Source organism: Lycorma delicatula, chromosome 9 (genome assembly GCF_047948215.1).
Source record: "Lycorma delicatula isolate Av1 chromosome 9, ASM4794821v1, whole genome shotgun sequence".
NCBI lineage: Eukaryota > Metazoa > Arthropoda > Insecta > Hemiptera > Fulgoridae > Lycorma > Lycorma delicatula.
Window position 1 is genome coordinate 30,276,130 of NC_134463.1, and position 12,669 is coordinate 30,288,798.

The following is a 12,669-nucleotide window of genomic DNA, read 5'->3' on the forward strand; positions in this document are numbered from 1 at the left end:
ACTGTTGTATAGGTTAGATTCGTGGGTGTTTAGTATATCATAATGAAAAAAATAGATGGGGCTGAAATGAAATTTTTAAGGTTTGTTAAAAATCTTTAAAAGATCTAATTCGGTATAACGACATCCGATATTAATTAGAAAGGAATTAAACTTTCAAAAATTTATAAATACAGAGAAAGATGGATTCAAATACCGGAGGAATATCGAACGACAGAATTCCATTAAAGTCTTACCGATTACGATCAGTGGATAGGAGTGTGGGGAGCCGAGAAAAAAATGGTACGAAACTGAAATAGGATATTTAATTCATAACTGGTTGAAGAAGATAAAATTTATAATGGGACAAAATGGAAGTTAATTTAATTTAAAAACAATTTTTTTCTTTTTTTTAATTTGTAAAAGTGATTTGATCTTTTGGTTTAATAGTTTTGTTTTTTATACATATTCCGCATAGATTTTAATATAAAATTTCATGGGAATAAATAAAAAATAATTTTTATATCTCCAGTTACTGAAATTATTATTTTGATGTTCTAAATAGGATATCCTTCTAAGTGATTTTTTATAATAATATTCTCACACGTGTTTCACAATAGCAATCGTGTTAAAAATTAAAGAAAAAATATTAAATACAGTTTTAATAATATGAAATTTTTTTAAAATCGAACGAGGATTTCATCCGTCTAAACATTTTTTAATTTTTTTTTTTTTTATCAGGAAGCGTTTCAAAAGAAATTTCTGGGAAATAATTTTGAAAGGAATAAATTTTTGAAATTCTCAGAACAATTTTTTGGGAATTTTAATTTCCTTTCTCGTAATAAAAAAGAATTCAAAACGAGACTTCTGGTAATTAAAATAAGAAAATTTCTTTCAAAAGTAATATAGATATCAAATAACTGTAACATGTTATTCGTATACGATGTAAATTACAAACCATTATTAAATCTCTTGTCACGTTTTGAACAGCTGAATTATGTAAATTTTGTAATATTGTTCTAAACTGAATAATGTTAGTACAGTTAGTGAAAATCCTTTTGAAAGTTTGAAGTATTACAGCTACCGATTAAAACTTCTTTAATTAAAGTAGATCTAATATTAATAAACTTTTAGTGTTTATGAATACAATTAAATGTTAAAAGGTAATACACCTAGTCATTAATTACTTTTTAAGGATGAGAAAATTATTAGATTAATATAATATTTTTCTGAAAAAATTTTCTCCATTCTACTCTGTATTATTAAAATATTTTACATACTTCCACTATCTAAAAAAACCTAATGAGATGTTTCCTAAAGTTGTAATTGTTAGATTCTTTGCAACAATAGGATGGTAGGTAGCGTGTACGAGTGATTTAAATTTAATTTGTCTCATTTGTGTAAATGACAGCGTAAATGATTTGAAAAATCAAAACATAAATTATTTTCAAGATTTGAAAAAACTAAAAATCACATTTAATATTTAAATTTATCAATTTTTCTGACAAAAGTAGTGTAATTATTTAGATTTATAAAATCATTAAGTAGTATAATACCACATAAAAATATTTCTATAAAGAATTTGAAACACACGCACACGCGCGCACGAGCCTTTTATACATATATTTAATTATTTTTTATAAGGTTTCTTAATAATTTACTAATACTAGTCAGAAATCACCTCCTGAAATAAAATTCAATAACGTGTTATTGACATTCGATTTTTCCGAAGAATAACAAACCAAACTTATTGAGAAATTAAAATGGTTTGCCATTACCTTCTTTTTAAACAGATTTCAAGCTACCTATTGTAATGATTACCATGATTCGACTTCTGGAAAATTTCGACATATCTTCGCGTTTCACATCCCCCAGACCCCAAAAGCAACGTCAGCTCAAAAGTTTATACATATATATATATATATATATATATTTCACTTTCTTGTGGACACGATAACTGCCGTAATTTTGACCAACTCTTACGACTAGGGATGACCAAAATGTCGCTGGAATTGTAAGAAGATGGGACTTGTATGCCAAACATATGACGTTTTTTTCACGTGCAACCAATGTCGTATTGCGTAGATTTGAAGTTTTTTTTAACTTTAAGGTGGAAATCTTTTTTATCTCCTACTTAGCACCGGTGAAATCTACCTCCGCCTTCCGGCGTGCCGAAAGGGATTTTTTTCCTGTTTTACCTCCAGGAATCACCGTCAGGTATTATTTCAGAGGATTGCCATTACCTTCTTATTTTTCCTGTTTAGCTTAAACAGTAACTACCGTTTAGATAATACTTTAGAGGATGAATGAGGATGATATGTATGAGTGTGAATGAAGTGTAGTGTTGTACATTCTCAGTTCGACCATACCTGAGATGTGTGGTTAATTGAAACCCAACCACCAAAGAACACCGGTATCTACGATCCAGTATTCAAGTCCGTGTAAAAATAGCTGGCTTTACTAGGACTTGAACGCTGGAACTTTCCTTCCAAATCAGCTGATTTGGGAAGACGCGTACACCACTAGACCAACCCTATGGGTTGCCATTACCTTCTACAATGTGACAACTGCACGGCTGTATATATAAATTAATAACACACTGAAACGCATGTGATATTCAGACTTGAAAGTGATACCTTTACTCTTTTCACGAAAAGTAATGACTGTTTATAGGACATCATAACTTTCAGGGAAAGAAACTCTGACTGGTATCTCTTTTAGTTACTTCAAGTCCTTTGTATGTGTCGCAGCCGTAAGAAAGAATGAAATAGATAATGAAAATTAATAGATTAATAAAACCTTCACTGTTCTGAACATTACGTTATACACTTCTTTAACTCGACACAGCTAATTAAAATATTTTAAAAAGTTTTTTAAATGTCATTTACAGAAAAAAAAACATGGACATATTAACAAAAATAATTTTTATGAATATGAAAAGGTGATTTAAAATAAATTTAATTTTGATCAATGAAAATTATGTTTAATAATATTTTAATATCGATTCTGGAAGAAATAAAAGATTACATTTTTCCACTTACTTATTCATCTATTTAACTATGGATATTATTCCAGTTACAAATACCTTTAATTGCTAAATGAAACGGGTTTTTATAGGCTGTGAAAAATTTCAATCCTGATCGGTATTCGAACCCAGAACCTTCCAGATGTAAAGCAGAAACGCTACTATTCCATAACGGAGCTCGAAATTCTAATTAATATCATTAATTTTATGCTGTAAATAAGGTTAAAAATGGTTTGTGTACAGGTTTTGTAAAATTTAAAAAGAAATTCTGAGTGCATAAAATATTTCGTTATTTTCGCTAAAAATGATAATGGAAACATGTCAGTATGATTTTTTTTGTTGAGATTTTTAATTAACAAACTGGTATTATTATTGTTTTTGTTTAATCCTACTAAGTATCTCCTAATAAATGATCAGGATTTAAAAAATATATATTTTTATTTTGATTTATGTTAACGGATTAGAGATCAAAATTATTTTAATTTGATTTTTTTTTCATTTAAGGAATTGTTTTTTTAATTTTTCTTTTATTTAAGACTGATTTCAAGAAATCACTGAACAATTAAGGTTTTATTTAGTAAAATCATTATCTTAATTACTTATTGTTCGGTTTAATTATATTTGGAAAATCGTTGTCATAATAATTAAACCGTTTTCTCTGCCTTTTTTTTTTTTACACATTAAATGACTACTTAGATGTGTTAATTTAATATATTCTAGTCGTGTTACATACATGTTTGACGAAGAACAAAGGTAACTTCATAATAATGCTAAAGAATCACGTATGGATTTATTTTACTCATTAATCTTTGTTTTCTGTCACTTTTAATAGACCTTTTTAGTTTATGCAGTCTTCATTTAATGCTGTGATTCAAAAAAGGGAAAATACAAATAAATCTTCGCTCTACAAAAATATTTGTAGAGCGAAATTCTTATATATTATTTGTATATATAAATTCTTATATATTTTTTGTACATATAAATTCTTATATATTCTTAGGAATTTAAAATTTGACTATTCGCTTAAATAATATCGAATTTTAAATTCTTCACAATTTAAAATAAAAAACGAAATTAAAAACACTGATGATAATCTAAATAGAAGGACTGCTGTTTGAATTCTTTTCAATCTAATTCGATTTTACGTGCCTAACAAATGAGAAAATTCGCAGTTGTCCCTCTAATTCTTTTCATAATAGAATAGAATTAATTTGCTTACAATTAATTCCCATTAATTTACCCCAATGGTTTGTCCAATTATTGATCAAATTACAAGGAATAGGAATGGAGATTATTAAAATAAAAAAAAAAATATGTATGTGTTCGTATGTATAAGCTTAATAAGCGGCTGATGCGAATACATGCATCAAGTACCTGGAGAGAAAAGTAATTACGAACAGCGCACTGCATCTTAGAATACAATATTTTATAACAGATGAACTGCGTACCATTTACATGATTTAAATAAATAAATAATAATGTATAATAATAATCTAATAATATTACACAATATTTATATAATATTATTATTTAACATAATATAGTATAATAATAACTAGAAAAAAGGCGGGCTTATGACCCGCCGGGAAAATGTTACATGGTTTATGTTTCATTCCACATGATTTCGTTAAATTCTTTTTGTCAGTTTTGTAACTAAACGTTGTAGTTTTCATGAATTTAGCGTACAGACAACAACAAAACTTACATAAAAAGCTTCAAAATCCTGAACATTTTTAGTTATTTTTTGAGATGTAAATTTTTATCTCAGCTCTAACCTCAGTGTTTTCACTTTTTATTCCCAAAACACAAATATAATTTTAGATAAAGTGTTCGTATAAAGTAGTATAAATCGTTCGTGCGCTGCCAGGCGCACCACGTGGTCCGCTCTGCGCCAATAGCATCTAAATTAAAAATGTGAGCACATACATAAACAAACAAACCCACGCACCATACTTTTTTATGGGAAAGATTATGTAATATTGTAATAACACGAAATTACTAATCAAAAAATGAAATGTAAAATTTATTTAATACTAAATTATAAGAATACAAATAATACGATATAAATTTTACTTATAAAATTTTAATTTAAAACATACCTTTAAAATTATCGTTTCTTAGGTAGATTTCATAAGAACGCTACCTATTGTAATGAGTGCCATGATTCGACTTCGGGAAAATTTCGAAATATCTTCACGTTTCACATCCCCCCAAACCCCATAACCACCGTCAGTTCAAAAGTTTATATATACTTTTATATGTGGTATATATATATATATATTTCACTTTCTTGTGGACACGATAGCTGCCGTAATTTTCCGCCAATCACTTTCAAATTGATACATCAAATATAACGACCCAAACAGGGTCCTTAATGGAAAAAATTACATCCGCTCTTTTTTGTTGTCGACAATGAGGAAAGATTAGTTATCTGACAGTTAAAGAAATATATTTCTAGACTTTTTTATTCTATTCAAGCGGAAGTATATTCTTCTTAGCAAAAAAAAAGAAGGTAATTAAACGTTCTACTTTATTAAGACTTAATAAAAAGTAAACAAAAACCAACCTTAAATTCATTAAACTTTGATATTTATTCTTTACAAGGCATAGGTCAACCTGAGTTAATATTTCTGCCGTTTAGATATTTTTAAGTTAACTTTAAACTTTCGACTGGGATTGCTTAAAACGACTGTATTTAATGTTTTCATTTTTGTTCTATTTCTTAAAAACCTGCTGAAAATATTTGTTTTAGAACGTTTCGTACGTTTTTTTTGTTATTATTAACATTTATTCTTATTTACCTCATTTTCATTTATTTATGTATTTACAATTATGCTTTATTTATTTACTATTCCTTAAGTACTGATGATGATTGTTTAACAATGGAAATTATCATCTAGTTTTAGATTTTAAATAAAAACTGCTCTAATGGTTCTGTTTTCGAGATTTTTTCTTTGGTGCTTGTGCGTGGGATAAGGAAATGGAAATTGTAGCGTGTAAAAAATGCCATGCCTAACCGGGATTTGAACCGGGACTTCCGGTTGAAAGGTCGCCTACGTTACGATGATTGGCAGAGTAGATAAATATATTTTTTCCCAAATATATTTAATGGTCTTATTTTTATAACCGTTCAGTATAACTTTTTCATTGTAGAAAAAAAAGTTATTTTCTTTCATATTTCTTCGGTTTCTTGAAGAAAATTTATTATAATGATATAATATTTCATTTATTAAAGGTGGAAGAAATAATTGGGGAATAAAAATACGACAAATTTCAGTGTTTTATATCAATTAATATGAGATACGTTAATCAGTGTCAAATTTATCGGTAGAAATATAACCCAACTAGTATACCTTATTTTTTATGGATTTCCCTTCCTTGAAATTTTCTTTGAATAAGAATTTTTTATAGTTTTTAGAATTAATAGATTTGTTGTTATATTACTCATATTAGGTTATTCATTTTTTTTTTAATTTTATTTGTTTATTTATAATATTTTTAGGATAATTTTATAATAACTAATTATTACTATGATGCGGAAAATAAAATCTATAATATAAAGTTCATTTAATATTGCTTAAGGTTAACTGTTTTATGATAGATTAGGATGATTAGAATTCAATATTAAATCAAACATTTTATTGTTCTTTGATTAAAAGAATCCATAGTAAACGAAAATATCAACAGTTTTTTTTTCTCATTTTTTGCTTGTGTAATATTTAACGTTAGTTTACGGTTGATAATATGAAAACAATTTATTTACTGTAGACGATTACTGACATTAAAAAACTTTTTATATCTTTAAACTCATAACTTTTAAAAACCTAATTTTTTTTATTTTTTACAATATTTTTTTTTTAGGAAAATATTTAGTCATAAGTTAAGATTAGTCAATCATTTTTTCATAGATTAGTATTATTTCTTTATCAAAATTATTACAACATTATAATTTATTATAAAACTTGTTAAAAATTTTAATGAACGTCAATTATAACAAGAAAGCGTTTTTGTAACAGAATTGTATGTGTTACTTTCAAGTGCACAAGTAATTAAATCTGAAATACTTTTATATACAAATACTTTTATATACCAACGCACGGACATAGAACTGGCCGTGAGAAAATAGGTCGAATAAAATTCATAAGTCAGCTGGTTTTTTAGTGACACTACTTCCCCCTCTTCCTGAATCATGAAATTGCGTTGGACATCAAAAATAACCGTTGGATTGGACCACCCATTCGCAAATTTCTATCAACTGATAGGCCATAATGAATATTCAGCTATAATGGTGATTATACAGAGCCTATGCTGATTACATAACCGTCGTACAAGTCAGGCCGTTTTCCTCAGATTGTGAAATGATATAGAAACCTTTCCTTATATTTAATGATAAATCCGTACTTCCAAAGCTAGGGCTTGTTTCCACCACTTCAGAATAGGATAAGGGATAAATATAGAAATAAGTCGATAATATTCATTCAACCGGGTTTTAACAATCTCTCTCTTAGCAGCAAGTCTCCGAAGTCCACTATCCTGAGCCTTCCTATTCAGTTCGACGTACGAGGTCTGTAAATAAAGTAATGAGACCGGTTCAGAAAAACTTTTTATTTACAATCCGGTTATACATGAACTCTATCGCCTTCGAAATAGTTCCCTTGGGAAGCCACGCAATGCTTCAAACGGTTTTCCCACTCTTTATAACAGTACTGGAACTAAGAAGCCGGGATATCCTTCAAATGGTCGCTTACATTTTTTTTTTAATTTTCCAAAATGGTGTTCTTTGAGGTATTTTTTTTAAAGTTGGGAACAGGAAAAGTCGCAGTGATTCAAGTCAGGTGAATAAGGTGGTTGAGGAACTACAAGAGTGTTTTTCTTTGACAAAAACTCATTAATTGAGAGTGCTGTGTGACAAAGTGAATTGTGATGCAGCATCGAATTGTCTTTGATGGCAGGTCTCACGCGGGCAACTGTTTTCCGCAGTCTTTCAAGAATTTCTCGGTAAACAAATTCTGCTCTGTAGTAAAAAAGTAGTCTGCTCTAAAGGCAAAAACTCATTATGGACAATGCCAATATTACCTAAAAAAACAAACTAGCATGGTTTTGATTTTTGAAATACTCATTTTTGCTCTGTTGGGACCTGGTGAATTTAAAGTGTGCCACTTCTAGCTCTGGCGTTTTGTTTCTGGGTCGTACTCAAATATCCAAGATTAATCACCAGTAATAACATTTTTTTAGAAAATCAGGATCAGTTTCAATTTGCCATAGAATATCGCAGCACACTTCCACCTGTTGTTTTTCTGTTATAACAGTGAGATTTTTTGAGACCAATTTTGCATAAATTTTTTCATGTCCAATTAGTTTGTCAAAATTTGATGGACTATGGTACGATACAAATTCAGTTGTCTGAAATCAATCTGACAGGTAATCGCCGGTCGTACCGTATCAAGTCTCTGATTCGATCAACATCGTCGTCACTTTTTGACGTTAACGGTCTTCCAGATCGTGGATCGTCCGCAACTGATTCCATCTGAAAATGCTTTAAACCACTTAAAAACATGGGCTTGGGACAAAGCGTCATCACCATAAGCCCTTTTCAATTATGAAAAAGTTGAAGTAGCATTCTCACCGGGTTTAACACAAAAATTGATTGCACAACGTTGCTAATAATTAGTATCACTCATATTTGTAACGCACAACAAAAAGTCGTTTCACGAAAAGTTTGTTTACGTCTCACGTGACAACAATAAACTAAATATATTAATACCTAACATAAGTCACTTTACTAATAAGTCAGGTATGAACAGCTGACTTATTAGTAAAGTTATTTACTTATAACTTTACAGTGTTGCCACTGTGGCTGCCAAATAAAACTAGTCTGACTAAAGTAGTCAGACTAGGTCTGTAAGTAAAGTACTTACAGACCTCGTAAACGTAATTTAATAGGCGTACAAGGAAGTCATGTGGTGTCCGCATCAGATTTAATTTTCAACTAAAACTTTCTAAATTAAATAAAAACAATCGATATACTCTTTGATGATATATTAATATATTTATACTTTGCATAACAGAAAATATTTTCAACCATTAAATCATCTACGGAAAATTAACATATATAATTATTTAAAAACAAAAATCACTTTTGAATTGAAAATGCACATTTTGTCGACTGTCACTTTAAAAACCTTGAACGACACTTCATTCTTATTAACACAACCTAATCTTTTCCCAAAAAGATATTGAAAAGAATTGATAAAGGAGTGGGGAAAAAATAATAGGGTAACTCACATATGTATTTACTACCCAAAATTTCATTAGTCATTATCACGCTACGTGTTTATTAATTTCTGATTCATTTTATATCCTGCACCTTCAGGTGTCTAACCTACCAACCCATCAAACTTCTGCGGTAAATTCAGTCGTATTAAGGAAGTAATATACTTTCTTTACAAACATATATATATATATATATATATATATATATATATATATATATATATATATTAGCATACCCGTAGCGGCTTCACTCGCGCTATATGGTTACTTGCTTTTCCCGTCGAGGTCAGGGGGCTCTGGACAGCCCCTGAGTTCATTAACTCATGCTTGTGAGAATAATAATGATAAATAAAAATAAAAGCCTATTCAATTTATAAAAACTATCGATGTACTGTAATTTCATCAGAGTAATAGTTTGGTCAGTACAGGACCCAGTAATTAGTTTTTAGATTTCCCGTTGCGGCTTTGCTCGTAAAATACATAATCAAATTACAAACGTAAATTAACATCACAGTATTACCAAATCTCATAAAAATGTATTCAATAGCAGTAGCATAAAACGGTAAAAATGTAAAAAAACAATTTATTTTTTACCTCCTTAATATATTCAAATTCAAATAAACCCGAAAATGGTCTTTAGATATTTATCTGAAAAGTATTTTGCAAGCCCAGATCGAGTGAGTATCTCGTTTTGTGTAGTCAGAAATAGGGAAAATTTGCAGTCACTATTCGAAATTTTTTTTACCTTTCTCCACCTATTTCAAGGTCCAATCTCAAAAAATCTAAAAAATTGGTTTTTAGATATTCACATGAAGATTACACACACTAAAAATCAAGTTGATATATTCATTTGTTACCAGAAAAAAAAAGTAAATTTCACTGTTATTCTATTTTAATCTTTTAAACTCGGAATTTCAAAAAATCAATTCTCAACGTGCAGTTACACCGTAAGAACGTGTAAACAAATTTTCATTACTTTATCTTCAGTAGTTTTTTTCTGTGCATTGATTATGAATCACTCACATGTATATATATATATATATATATATTTATTTATACACAAGACAAAATCGAGTGAATATAAATATTCCAATTTCGTTTAGTGTAATCTTTTTACCTTTCTTCACCCCTTTCAAGGTTGAATTTCAAAAACGTCTAGAAGTTGGTTTTTATATAAGTGTATATGTACAGATATTAATTTTTTACTTACTCAGTTTTTTATAATACTTTTTTAGCCAATTTATAGAACCAATAATTACCATACACCTCATCAATCGCTTCATGAATAGTTTCCTCTTTAAATCTTTTCCTCAAATTTCTTATCAGCTTTCATATGAATTAGAATTTAAATTTTTCTATGTTTTCCTTTTAGATGCAGTGTTAAATTATAAAACTGAAAAAAAAATTGGAAAAATATAATTTGAACAAATTTTAAGCAAAGTAATTTAATCTAAATTCAGTATTAAAATATTATGAAAGAGAATGTTTAAATATTCTTAATTAATAAGTAAAAATTTTTGTTTACAGCCTATATTATTTCCGATTTTTACGAACATTTTTCTTTAATAAAATATGTTTATAAAAGTTCATTGTAATATTCTATTCTCTTAAAAAACCTATCGAAGCTCTTATAAAGTAATAAAAAAATATTTCCAGAGTGAATTGTTTTCATCTCCAGTTTGCTTATTGTTACTTGTTCATTTCATAATTTTTTATTACATTATCTTTCACGTATATATTTTTATCATATGCAAAGTACTGAAACTGATCAAAAAGGTTTAATGTGGTAATGTTTTATAAAGCCACAATTAATGAATTTTTTTGCCTATTATTTTACTTACCGTTTAATTTAATTTTAAAGTAATATAAAATAAAGTTAGACTATTATTTACGATTACGTAAAATAAGCAATATACATAATGCATATACATATATATATATTGTTGCCGAATGGCTTCGACGGCACGTGGCTCTTTATAACTTTGTAGTAGCCCTGAGAAGAGCTGTTGTTGTCGATTGGCTTCGACGGCTCGTTTTAATTTATATCCTTGTGGTAGCCCTGAAAAGAACAGTTTCTATTGTTAATTCTGAGAAGAGCTGTTGGATCCGGAAACTGGTCTCCGACGAAGTCGACTTGGCTGTAGTCGGGGAGTTGCGGCTCGTCCATTGAAATCAGACCAGGCTTACCCTCAGCGGAAGTTGAATCCCCACTACAGCGTGGAAGTAGTGGATCCCAGGCCCTGCAGTGTCCGGTTGGCGTTGCGTTGGTCGTCTTTCGCCGGGGCGGCCGAGGCGGTTCTCCACAAGCGATCCCACGCTGGGCCGGCTCCTGCTGCTGACTCCGCCGGCCAGGGCGATTGATGCTCGGCGAGTTGGTGCAGGAAGGTAGCGTCCGCGTCCAGCGGCTCTCTCAGTGGACCGGCCAGAAAACTTCTTCTGTCTTTTCCCATCTTCCTGTCTTCTTCTTCTTCTTGGTCTTCTCCAGGTAGTGGTCGATGATGAACTAAAAATTCACTCTCGGGCACGCTCTTTTATTGGAGCCTGAAGTGGTGGGGTCTCAGCGTTGCTATGGTAAGAAAACTGAGCGATGAGAGTGACGTGTACCAGCGCGTATGTGTACTGTACTCTCGCTGAAATCTGAGCTACTACCGTTGCCCTCCGCCGATATTAAGTTAGGCATATAAGTGATTATATATATATATAAGTTCATAGACATAGAGATGGAAACGCTTTGTTTTATAGTTACAGCTAGCGAAAGATTTTGCCCGGATTTCAGCTCTTCTAATTAAAAAATAACCCTATTGTAATTTTTCGGACAAAAATTAAGGAGAAATGTTGGAGGTTTCTTTTGTAATTTGAGCTGGGAAATAGGATAAAACAGGTCCCAGAACTGTAACTCCAGCAGTTTTTAAGATATACGGCGTAAACCACAAAATTCGATATCGAAAAACAAATTCGTTTTTGGTTTATAGTACAGTAGCTTTGTTAAATAACTAATAAATGGGAAGATTTAGTACAAAACTTGAGAATTTAATTCTGAGAAAATTTAAGTAAATACAGCCAATAAAATTTAAATAAAAACTTTTGAAAATAGGTTTTTTATTGAAGCAAAACAGAAGAAAAATAGAGAGAAAATCGTATTTACCGGTATCGGCTTTTACGAAAAATAATATTTTACATTCATGAAATATAAACGACGATAAAAATTGCTTAAATATTTAACTAAAGTTATTCAATCTTTTACTTTTCTGCCATCATTGTTCTAGAGTTATACTGCAAGAAGTATAATAATCAGTCAATAAAAGGGGTATGGATTGTTTTGCGTGTCTCGAAGTTTCAGATTCAGGACCAAAAAAAAAAGAGGGAGGCAATATACGTACGTATGTATATATACG

At 29.8% G+C, this 12,669-nt stretch overlaps 1 protein-coding gene and 1 long non-coding RNA gene across 3 annotated transcripts in view; one reads left to right on the plus strand and one right to left on the minus strand.

Annotated features, from left to right (window-relative positions):
• Window positions 1-12,669, minus strand: part of Adsl (adenylosuccinate lyase) — a 370,898-nt gene that overhangs the window by 301,646 nt on the left and 56,583 nt on the right. The gene's annotated exons all lie outside the window — the stretch shown is intronic.
• The window catches only part of LOC142330611 (uncharacterized), a 39,549-nt gene continuing 27,910 nt past the window's right edge, over window positions 1,031-12,669 (plus strand). Inside the window, exon 1 of the long non-coding RNA XR_012757820.1 lies at window positions 1,031-1,139. This is a non-coding gene — a long non-coding RNA (uncharacterized LOC142330611). The remainder of the gene's footprint in view (window positions 1,140-12,669) is intronic.